The following is a 12,005-nucleotide window of genomic DNA, read 5'->3' as shown; positions in this document are numbered from 1 at the left end:
CCCAAAGACGGTTGTAAAGATCGAGAAGGCGCCGCTGGCAGTCCACTGAAAGGTGTTTCAGCATCTGACAGTGGATGCCATCTGGCCCAGGAGCGGTATCAGGGCAAGCAGCTAGGGCACTGCGAAATTCCCACTCACTAAATGGAGCATTGTAAGATTCTAGGTGGTTGGTGCGAAACGAAAGGCTCCGACGTTCCATCCGCTCTTTAATGGAGCGGAAGGCCTGGGGGTAATTCGCAGAAGCGGAACTCATAGCAAAATGCTCTGCTAAGCGATTTGCAATGACGTCGGAGTCAGTACAAACTGCTCCATTCAGTGAGAGCGCAGGGACGCTGACAGGTGGCCGATAGCCGTAGACGCGTCGAATCTTGGCCCAGACCTGCGATGGAGTGACATGGAGGCCAATGGTGGACACATACCGCTCCCAGCACTCCTTCTTGCCTTGGCGGATAAGGAGGCGGGCCCGCGCACGCAGCCGTTTGAAGGCGATAAGGTGGTCTATGGAGGGATGTCGCTTGTGACGCTGGAGCGCCCGCCGGCGATCTTTAATCGCTTCAGCGATCGCAGGCGACCACCAAGGCACAGTCCGCCGCCGAGGGGACCCAGAGGAACGGGGAATGGCTGAGTCGGCGGCAGTAACGATGCCGGTGGTGACCGATTGAACCACCGCATCAATGTCATCAGTAGAGAGAGGCTCAAAAGCAGCAGTGGAGTAGAACAAGTCCCAGTCAGCCTTATTCATAGCCCATCTGCTAGGGCGCCCAGAAGAGTGACGCTGTGGTAGTGACAAAAAGATCGGAAAGTGGTCACTACCACACAGGTCGTCATGCACACTCCATTGGACAGACGGTAAGAGGCTATGGCTACAGATGGAAAGGTCAATGGCGGAGTAGGTGCCATGCGCCACACTGAAGTGTGTGAAGGCACCATCATTTAACAGCGAGAGATCGAGCTGCGACAATAAATGCTCAACGATGGCGCCTCGACCTGTTGCCACTGACCCACCCCACAGAGGGTTATGGGCGTTGAAGTCGCCCAACAGCAAGAAAGGTGGCGGCAATTGGGCGACCAGTGCAGCCAGGACATGCTGCGAGACATCACCATCCGGTGGAATGTAAAGACTGCAGACGGTAACAGCCTGTGGCGTCCACACGCGTACAGCGACAGCCTCTAAAGGCGTCTGGAGAGAGACAGACTCGCTGTGCAGAGTGTGAAGGACATAGATGCAGACGCCACCAGACACCCTTTCATAAGCTGCTCGGTTCTTATAATAACCCCGATAGCCACGGAGGGCGGGGGTTCGCATTGCTGGAAACCAAGTTTCCTGGAGAGCAATGCAGAAGAAAGGCTGATAAGTTGGCGGAGCTCAGCTAGATGGTGGAAGAAACCGCTGCAGTTCCACTGGAGGATGGTATTGGCCATGGCTGGGAAAGGCGTGACGGGACTGGGAAGGCAGATTACGCCGCCGGGTCACCTGCTGCCTCCGATTGAGCACCCGCACTAGTGCTATTCATGGCGTCTGAGGGACCGGCGAGATCGAGGTCCTCAGCGGACGCCAGAATCTCCACCTCGTCCTCAGACGCAGAGCTGGAAGGTTGCGGTGGGGTGGCTGCCACCGCGAGTTCCTTGGGCTTAGAGCTCTTCTTCTTTGGTTTCTCGCGCTGCTCCTTGGGTTTAACTGGCTGGGAGGGCTTCACCAATTCAGTCTCCGGGACTGAAGAGGATCGTGAAGCCCTTCGACCAGCTGATTGTGGGCACTTACGCCACTGTCTGTCGTCAGCCTTCCCGCTGGTGGAAACCGGGGAAGGGAGGGACCCAAGGGACCCCTTGCGAGCGTGAGAAGCCGAAGAAGGGGGACACTTCTCCGGCTTAGAAGCAGGGACGGACGTCCCTGATGGGGGGGATGGTGTTGCCCCTGATGTAGGTGGCGCAGGGGCAACCGGGTGGGTAGAGCCCCCCCCCCCACTGGCAAGGGGGCAGGAGGAGTTGTACCACTCAGCGATCCGGCCGGAAATCGCGAAACTGATGGGACGACCACAGGTGTTGTAGCAGCGGCATAGGAAGATGTCAGTCTCACTGGATGTAATCGGTCGTATTTCCTTTTGGCCTCAGTATAAGTCAGTCTGTCCAGGGTCTTATATTCCATGATTTTGCGCTCTTTCTGGTATATTCTGCAGTCTGGCGAGCAAGGTGAATGGTGCTCCCCACAGTTGACGCAGATGGGAGGCGGGGCACATGGAGTATCGGGATGAGATGGGCGTCCACAATCTCGACATGTGAGGCTGGAAGTGCAGCGGGAAGACATATGGCCGAACTTCCAGCACTTGAAGCACCGCATCGGGGGAGGGATATAGGGCTTGACGTCACATCGGTAGACCATCACCTTGACCTTATCCGGTAACGTATCACCCTCGAAGGCCAAGATGAAGGCACCGGTAGCAACCTGATTGTCCCTCGGACCCCGATGAACGCGCCGGACGAAATGAACACCTCTACGTTCTAAGTTGGCGCGCAGCTCGTCATCAGACTGCAAAAGGAGGTCCCTATGGAAAATAACACCCTGGACCATATTCAAACTCTTATGTGGTGTAATAGTAACGTTAACATCCCCTAAGTTGTCACAAGCGAGTAACCTGCGTGACTGGGCGGAGGATGCCGTTTGTATCAGTACTGACCCAGAGCGCATTTTAGACAAGCCCTCCACCTCCCCAAACTTGTCCTCTAAATGCTCGACGAAGAACTGAGGCTTTGTGGAGAGAAAAGACTCCCCATCAGCTCTCGTACAAACTAAGAATCTGGGCGAATATTTGCTACTGCCATCCTGAGATTTACGTTCCTCCCACGGCGTGGCCAGAGAGGGGAACGTTTTCGGATTGTACTTCTGAGCATTAAATTGAGCCCGAGAACGCTTAGAGACTGCTGGCGGCTGGCCGCCAGCGAGAGATGATGTACCACGCTTCATTGCGGGTCATCCGCCCTGATGCCACCTACTCCGACTAAGGGCCCTCCCCACGGGCGCCACCCAGCCGCAGCAATAGCCGTCTGGCAGGACGGCCATTGCCGGGAGTCCTGATGCCCCAAGGAGATGGGCATCTACTCCTTGGCATACGTGGGGAGTTAACGGCGCAGGCATCAGTAGAGCGTCCCTGTGTTGTCAGGGGGCTACAACCAAGAGGGTACATGGCGGCCCCACCACAACGGACTGGCTACCGTGCTGGATCTTAGGTGCAAAACTGTCCAAGGTCGTCGTCGCAGTTAAAAGAAACACTGCAGAGTGCAGCGTGGTAATCGCTCAAGAGATCGAAAACGAGCGGGACACCATTGCAACGACGAGAAAGCCGGCTAAAGGTCTAATTGCACGACGGATACAGTGCACCATGTAAGGCCCCCTTCCCCAATTGGCTCGCTCTTCGGAATAATTTAGAAAGGTGGAGGTCAAACCCGAGAGGGGACCTGCACATAAGGCCGAAACAATTGAGACTCCTTTTAGTCGCCTCTTACGACAGGCAGGAATACCGCGGGCCTATTCTTATCCCCGAACCCGCAGGGGGGGATCTCGTGCGTTATCGGAGGCCTGCAACTAGTTAACATTTACGCTCCGTCTGGCACCAGTTTAAAGAGGGCGAGAGCATGATTTTTCATTGAAGATGTACCCACCTTCATTGGTAGCCCGACGCTGCCCGTCGTCGTGTTGGGGGGCGATTTTAATTGCGTGGTTGCGGACAGTGATCAGTTTCCTACGGCCTATAAGTGCGTCGACCTTGATCGTCTGATTGCAAGCTTCCAGTTAGCAGATGTGTGGCGTGTTCTCTATCCTCAACAGCAAGTATTTCTATCGCAACGGGGCTAGTAGACTTGATAGGCTCTATGTGTCGACCTGCATAGCAGATCACCTAATTAGTGCCGACGTCGCCCCTGTCTGTTTTTCGGATCACTGCGCTTTCTTCTGCGACCTTCGCGCGCCGCAACTCCGCGAGTTATGTCGATCTCGGGTATGGATGTTTAACGTGACCCATGTCCGTGCCCCCTCGTTGCGTCGGCAGATTCACGATACGCTCTCTTCCTGCGGCGAAAAGCTGGCTAACTATGCCTCGGTTGTCAGCTGGTGGGTTCACCTGGCCAAGCCGTCTATCCGTGCTGTTTTAAAATGTTTTAGCGCCGAAGCTGCGCTGGGGAAACACAGAACCACTGAATATTATCAGATTTTGAAAGATGCTGTCTCTTTACCAGATATTGTCGATGAGCAATTTCTGATTCAGTTAATAGCTGTGAAAGCTCAAATTTTTAAATTGAAAGCCCAAGATTTTCAGGGCTCCTTACTTAGAAGTCGCTGTGTAGGGACCTTTGATGAGTCACCGACTATTCACCATATCGAAAGAGAGCGGAGACGGGGTGCTACAAAGTTTATTCGGTTTCTTAGACTGGAGACTGGGGAGCGACTAACCACTGAGAGGGACATACGTTCGCACATTTTTGCCCATTTTAGTGCCGCGTTTCAACGTAGCGACCACGATAGGGCGGCCGCACATGTACTCATGGGTGAAATGCGGAACCTGTTTACACGTGAGGACAATGACACCCTCCTATCCGCCATCGCGACGGAGGACATGAGCGATGCACTCAGATCGTCTGCTCGCAACAAGTCCCCAGGCCCTGACGGAATTCCTTTAGAATTCTACCTCCCGTTCTGGGATGCCTTAGAACCTATCCGCACAAAGGTCGCAAATGAATTGTGGAGTGGCCTTCTGTATCCGGCAGAGTTCCTAGAGGGTATAGCCATTCTTCTCCCTAAGACCGCTGGGGCTGACGAAGTTGAAAACTTTCGCCCGATCACGCTGCTTAACAGTGACTACAAACTTTTCAGCAAATGCGTCGCAACCAGGCTGCCCACTGTGATGCGAAAAATCATTAGCCCTTTCCAGATGTGCGCTGTGACAGAGAGAGGTATCCTTGCCGCCGTGAGCACGTACAGGGACGTCGTGGCTCACACTGATGCCACACGGACTCCAGGGGCGATTCTATCGATTGACAGTTTTTTTTTGTGGTTTTAAGGCGCACAACTTCAACGGTCATTAGCGCCCAGACTACGTTAGGAATGCACCGCGAGTCACAAGTTTAAAACAGCAACGAAACGGAAAACACGATAAAAGACAGACAGACAGGCATAGGATTAAAAAAGAAAACAGCATAATCAAATGTCCTTTGAGAGGGTTGTCAAATTGATAAAATGAAGAACGCGAGCAGCTGCTCGTGGGTCATAGAGTAGAGGATAAGAGGGAGATAAGAAACAGAGGGGAGGAACTGTGGCAGAGGAATTGGGAGGAAGATGAAACGGGAAGAAGAACATTCCAGTTCTTACCTAATGTTAAAGAACGGGGGGCTATGAAATATTTCTAACCCACACGAGGACTCATCCACTTTCTCACTGGTCATGGACCCTATCCGACATACTTATGTCGGTTTAGGAAAAGGGCAACCCCCGAGTGTGACTGTGGCGCGGCGGAAGGAACTCCCGAACATGTGGTTTTCGAGTGCCCTCTCTTCAACGACGTGGCGACAACATATAGAGACAGACTTCCACACAACGAGACATACGACCTTCTAAGACAAGAAGACACTTTCCATACCTTGAATGCTCTTGCAGAAGAGGTATCGCGAAAAGTTTTAATAGAGTACTTGAGAGATCAAGAGTAAATACCAGATTCTTAACTAACTACCCGATTAAGACCTGATCCCAATCCCATACCGCCTGCGCGTGGAATGGCCGACCTCCATTAGTTGGAAACCGCCACGTATGGGAACAGGGGGATGGGATCATTCACACCGATTATGACAAGCACCAATGGTGACGTAGGTTAAGTTAGTAGAGTAGGACTTAGATTAGAATACTAACATAGGGAACTGCAGCGATTACTAACCTTGGCCGGCCCAGTGCCAGGGGCACGCTCCTCGGGATTAGCTCGAGGAGCCTGGCCACTCCAAGTAGGTTTGTACTAACTGGCACACCTGTGACGCTGCAGTTAGTAGTCATTTCTAGGTTAGACGGAGGTAACATTAAACTGCCCATTGCACTGTAGGAAATTAACACCATCTTAGAATAAAAAGTAGTAGTTCACTAATATAAATTGTAGGTAAATTAAAGTGTCCATTGTACTGTAGGAATTCAACACCAGCTTAAAAACCTAAAAGTAGCTCACTAATACAAACTGTAATATTAGCTGCAAATTTTAAACTTATGTAACAATTATGGCCCACTAATCATGTTAGGAGGTGGGCTAAATATGTATAATTAATATTGTTGTTAATAAAGAGTTTTTTTTAAAAAAAAGCCATCTGTCGGACATTTTGTGAACAAACAAAAAATCAAATGTCCTTTGAGAGGGTTGTCAAATTGATAAAATGAAGAACGCGAGCAGCTGCTCGTGGGTCATCCGCTAAAATGGCTTCTACAGTACATGGCAGGCCAACATCAAGACGCAGGGTGTTAAAATCCGGACAGGACGTTAAAATGTGGCGGACCGTCAGCAATTGCCCACATGGGCAGAACGGCGCCGGCGCAGCCGTCAGCAGATGGCGATGGCTGAACCGGCAGTGTCCAATTCGTAACCGGGCCAAAACTACCTCCTCCCGCCGAGAAGGGCGGGAGGAGGACGTCCAAGTCGTGGGAAGAGGTTTCAAGGCCCGAAGCTTGTTGTCTGTACGTGCAGCCCAATCGGCATGCCACAACGATAAAATGCGCCGACAAATTACCCTGCTACAATCCGACGAAGGGACACAACAAGAAGCTGTCCGAGGCTGGAGGACCGCAGTCTTGGCCGCGGCATCTGCAGCTTCGTTCCCAGGGATACCGACATGGCCAGGAACCCACATAAAGCTAACCGGAGAACCGACGTCCACCAGCTGCTGAAGAGAGCGTTGGATCCGGTGTACGAAAGGGTGAACCGGGTACGGATCACCGAGGCTCTGGATAGCGCTCAGGGAATCGGAGCAGATGACACATGCAGAATGTCAGTGGCGGCAGATGTAAAGGACAGCCTGGTAGAGGGCAAAGAGCTCAGCTGTGAAGACCGAACAATGGCCATGGAGCCGGTATTTGAAACTTTGTGCCCCGACAATAAAAGAACACCCGACCCCGTCAGTGGTCTTAGAGCCATCTGTATAAATGAAGGTCATATTAATGAACTTCGAACGAAGTTCGACAAAACGGGAGTGGTAGACCGAACCGGGGGTAACCTCCTTCGGGAGCGAGCACAGGTCAAGGTGGACGCGAACCTGAGCCTGGAGCCAAGATGGCGTGTGGCTCTCGCCCACTCGAAAGGTTGCAGGGAGTGAAAAATTAAGGTGTTGAAGGAGGCGACGAAAGCGAACTCCAGGGGGTAGCAGGGCAGAGACATACAACCCGTATTGACTGTCGAGAGAGTCATCAAAAAAGGAACGATAAGACGGGTGGTCGGGCATTGCCAGTAGCCGACAGGCATACCGACAAAGCAGTATATCGCGCCGGTAAGTGAGTGGCAACTCACCAGCGTCAGCATGAAGACTCTCGACGGGACTAGTATAAAATGCTCCGATCGCAAGTCGTAAACCCTGATGTTGTATGGAGTTGAGGCGGCGTAATATGGATGGCCGAGCAGAGGAGTATACGAAGCTCCCATAATCCAGCTTGGAGCGGACGATCGACCGATATAGGCGAAGTAGGACGGTTCGATCCGCTCCCCACGACATACCACTGAGAACACGGAGGACATTGAGAGAACGGGTACAACGGGCAGCCAAATATGACATGTGGAGACCAACTAAGTTTCCTGTCAAATGTAAGACCTAAAAATTTTGTTGTCTCCACGAATGGGAGAGCAACGGGACCGAGTCGTAAGGACGGTGGGAGAAACTCTTTGTAGCGCCAGAAGTTAATACAGACCGTCTTCTCGGCAGAAAAACGGAAGCCATTGGCGACACTCCAGGAGTAAAGACGGTCAAGAGAACGCTGAAGACAGCGCTCCAGGAGACACGTACGCTGCGCGCTGCAATAGATGGTAAAATCGTCCACGAAAATGGAGCCTGATACATCAGCTGGGAGGCAATCCATTATTGGATTGATCGCTATGGCGAAGAGAGCGACGCTCAAAACTGAGCCCTGTGGCACCCCATTCTCCTGGCGAAAGGTGTCAGACAGGACAGAGCCTACACGTACCCTGAACTGTCGATCCATTAAAAAGGAACGAATAAAAAGAGGCAGGCGACCGCGAAGGCCCCATGTATGCATGGTGCGGAGAATGCCCGCCCTCCAACAGGTGTCGTAAGCCTTCTCCAAATCGAAGAACACAGCCGCGGTCGGGCGCTTCCGCAAGAAGTTGTTCATAATGAAGGTCGACAAGGTAACCAGATGGTCAACAGCAGAGCGGCGCCTACGAAATCCACATTGTACATTGGTAAGTAGGCGTCGAGACTCGAGCAGCCAAATCAATCGAGAGTTAACCATTCGCTCCATCACTTTACAGACACAGCTGGTAAGCGAGATGGGTCGATAACTGGAAGGCAAGTGCTTGTCCTTCCCCGGCTTAGGAATCGGGAGAACAATAGACTCGCGCCAGCATGCGGGAACATGTCCCTCAATCCAGATGCGATTGTAAGTATGAAGAAGAAAACCTTTACCCGCAGGAGAAAGGTTCTGTAGCATCTGAATATGAATAGAATCAGGCCCTGGAGCGGAGGACCGCGATCTGCCAAGTGCGTTTTCGAGTTCCCGCATGGTGAATGGGGCATTATAACTTTCACGATTCGAGGAGCGGAAGTTAGGTGGCCTAGCCTCCTCTGCCTGTTTGCGGGGGAGGAAGGCAGGGTGGTAATGAGCGGAGCTCGAAACCTCTGCGAGAAAGCGGCCGAAGGCATTGGAGACAGCCTCAGGGGCCACAAGGACGTCATTCGCGACCGTCAAGCCAGAAACTGGTTAGTGGACCTTAGTGCCAGATAGCCGGCGCAGGCTACCCCAGACAACAGAAGGAGTAAAACTGTTGAAGGTGCTTGTGAAAGCAGCCCAGCTGGCTTTCTTGCTTTCTTTAATAATACGACGACACTGTGCACGTAATCGTTTATAATTGACACAATTCGCCACTGTAGGGTGGAGTTTAAAGGCGCGTAAAGCACGTCGACGAGCACGTAGAGCGTCTCTACATGCTGCGGTCCACCAGGGGACCGGTACGCGACGTGGAGAAGAAGTAGGGTGAGGGATGGAATATTCAGCAGCAGAGAGAATGACTTCCGTGAGGTGTGCGACCTGACTATCGCAGCTTGGGAATGTTTGATCCTGAAAGGTCGCCCTTGAAGAGAAGAGCCCCCAGTCTGCTTTGGAGATGTTCCAACTAGAAGAGCACGGAGAGGGGGTATGCTGCAGGAAATGGATAACACACGGGAAGTGGTCGCTCGAATATGTATCAGAAAGAGCATACCACTCGAACCGGCGTGCAAGTTGGGGAGTACATATAGAGAGATCTAAATGGGAATAGGTGTGAGATGCATCCGAAAGAAAAGTAGGGGCACCAGTATTGAGGCAGACGAGATTGAGCTGGTTGAAAAGGTCTGCTAACAGGGAGCCCCTCGGGCAGGATGCTGGAGAGCCCCAAAGGGGATGGTGGGCATTGAAGTCTCCAGTTAACAAAAATGGTGCAGGTAGCTGAGCAATAAGTTGCATCATGTCTGCCCTGGTAACGGCAGACGACGATGGAGTGTAAACGGTACAAATGGAAAATGTAAAAGTGGGGAGAGTAATGCGGATGGCAACTGCCTGCAGGCCGGTGTGCAACGTGATGGGATCGTAGTAAATATCATCCCGGACCAGCAACATAACCCCTCCATGAGCTGGGATACCTACCACAGGGGGTAGGTCAAAACGCACAGAGGTGTAGTGTGCCAAGGCAATTTGATCGCATGGGCGTAGCTTCGTTTCCTGGAGGGCTACGACGAGCGGACGGTGCAAGCGAAGCAGCAACTTCAAGTCCTCTCAGTTGGAGCGAATGCTGCGAATATTCCAGTTAATAAGTGCCATCGTAAGAAAAAAGGAAGACGAAAGAAGGGGTCACCTCGAAGGCCGCTGAGGGCCTGGCTTCGAGCGAGCACTGCCGCCGCTATCAGTAGGCGGACAGTCATCGTCCATTGGTTCTATAGGTTCATCGGCCATCTTGGGAAGATGGCCGGGAGGGGGAGCTTCCTCCGCCGGTGAACGGCCAGATGTTCGGCTACCAGCGGTGCGGCCAGGCGAAAGGGATGACGCCCTGGGGCGGCAACCGCTGGGTGGCGCAGGAGAAGAAATGCGCCGTGGCGGAGAAGGAGAACTGTGCTTCCTATTAGCCTTCTTGGATGGTCGTTTGGTGGAAGTACCGGACGAAGGCTGGGAGGTCGAGGTACGTAGGAAGTCTGCACGGGACGGTTCCTTCTTGAAGGCCCGAGCATCTGACTTCTGGGTCTTCGTCTTAGCAGAAGCTGATGAAGGGGCTGGTGTCTGTGGGGTGATGGGACGAAGAGGAGACGTCGACCGCGCGATCTTAGCACTGGCCGAACGGACGACCGTGGTGCTGAAGGTCAGATCGCAGGTCTGGGTTGCCACCTCCCTGGTAGTCCGAGGAGAGGCGAGGACAGTACTGTATTTCCCCGCTGGGAGCAGCGTGGGCTTCCTACTAGCCAAAAGCTTGCGAGCAGCCGAGGTGGACACTTTCTCTTTGACCCGAATTTCTTGGATACAGCGTTCTTCCTTATAGACAGGACAGTCGCGGGAGGATGCAGCATGGTCACCCTGACAGTTCACACAACGAGGAGACGGAGGTGGACAGTCACCCTCATGGGCATCCCTGCCACAAGTGACACATTTAGCCGCATTGGAACAAGATTGGCGAGTGTGATTGAAACGCTGACACTGGTAGCAGCGCGCAGGTGTCGGGACATAGTGGCGAACAGAAATAACCTCGTAGCCCGCTTTGATGCGCGATGGCAGCTGAACACTATCGAAGGTCAAAAAAAGTGTCCGGGTCGGTACAAGGTCATTGTTGACCTTTTTCATGACCCTATGTACAGCCGTCACGCCCTGCTCAGCGAGGAAAGATTGAATCTCCTCGTCAGTCAAACCGTCGAGGGATCTAGTGTAGACCACACCACGAGACGAATTCAAAGTTCGGTGGGCCTCCACCCGGACAGGGAATGTGTACAGGAGTGTGGCCCGAAGCAGTTTTTGTGCCTGAAAGGCGCTCCCAGTTTCGAGTAATAAGGTACCGTTACGCAACCTGGTACAGGATTTGACAGATCCGGCTATGGCATCGACGCCCTTCTGGATAACGGAAGGGTTGACAGAGGAAACATCCTTTCCGTCCTCAGATCGAGAAACGACGAGGAACTGTGGGGCAGGCGGTAGTACTTTTGTCACTGGTAGCTGGTCACGTTTCCGTTTTTGGGCAGAAGTCGAGAGAGATGGAGTGAAATCCATTGCGGAGAAATCCCCCATGATTGCCAGCGTCTCCGATGGCGCGCTCCTTCCTTGTGGGGACCCTCTCAGAGGGCACTCCCGCCTTAGGTGAATGTTTACACCTCAGGTCACACCTCCCGAGAAACAGACGGAGGGACCAATCGGCATGGTCAGAAGGTATCAGCTCAGGCAATCACCCCTCCCCGGGCCTGGCCTTTACCAGGGGGTACGCGCGTGCCTTACATGTCTACCCAGGGCGGGGAATTACGCGTTACCCCGTCACCGGCTACGCGTGCGAACGCGTGGGTCGGCCTTCAGGCGCGCACAGGGAGGAAGGAAGAAGAGGAAAAAGGAGAGAGAGAGAGAGAGAGAGAGAGAGAGAGAGAGAGAGAGAGAGAGAGGACAGTGTCTCAAACGCCGAGGCGGAGACCAGAGAAGGCAAGGAGAAGAAGGCAATGAGAAGGCAAGGAGAAGGCAAGGAGAAGGCAAGGAGAAGGCAAGGAGAAGAAGGCAATGAGAAGGCAAGGAGAAGAAGGCAATGAGAAGGCAAGGAGAT

The sequence above is a fragment of the Schistocerca nitens genome, chromosome 2, assembly GCF_023898315.1.
Source record: "Schistocerca nitens isolate TAMUIC-IGC-003100 chromosome 2, iqSchNite1.1, whole genome shotgun sequence".
NCBI classification, from domain to species: Eukaryota; Metazoa; Arthropoda; class Insecta; order Orthoptera; family Acrididae; genus Schistocerca; species Schistocerca nitens.
This window is presented reverse-complemented; position numbering follows the sequence as displayed.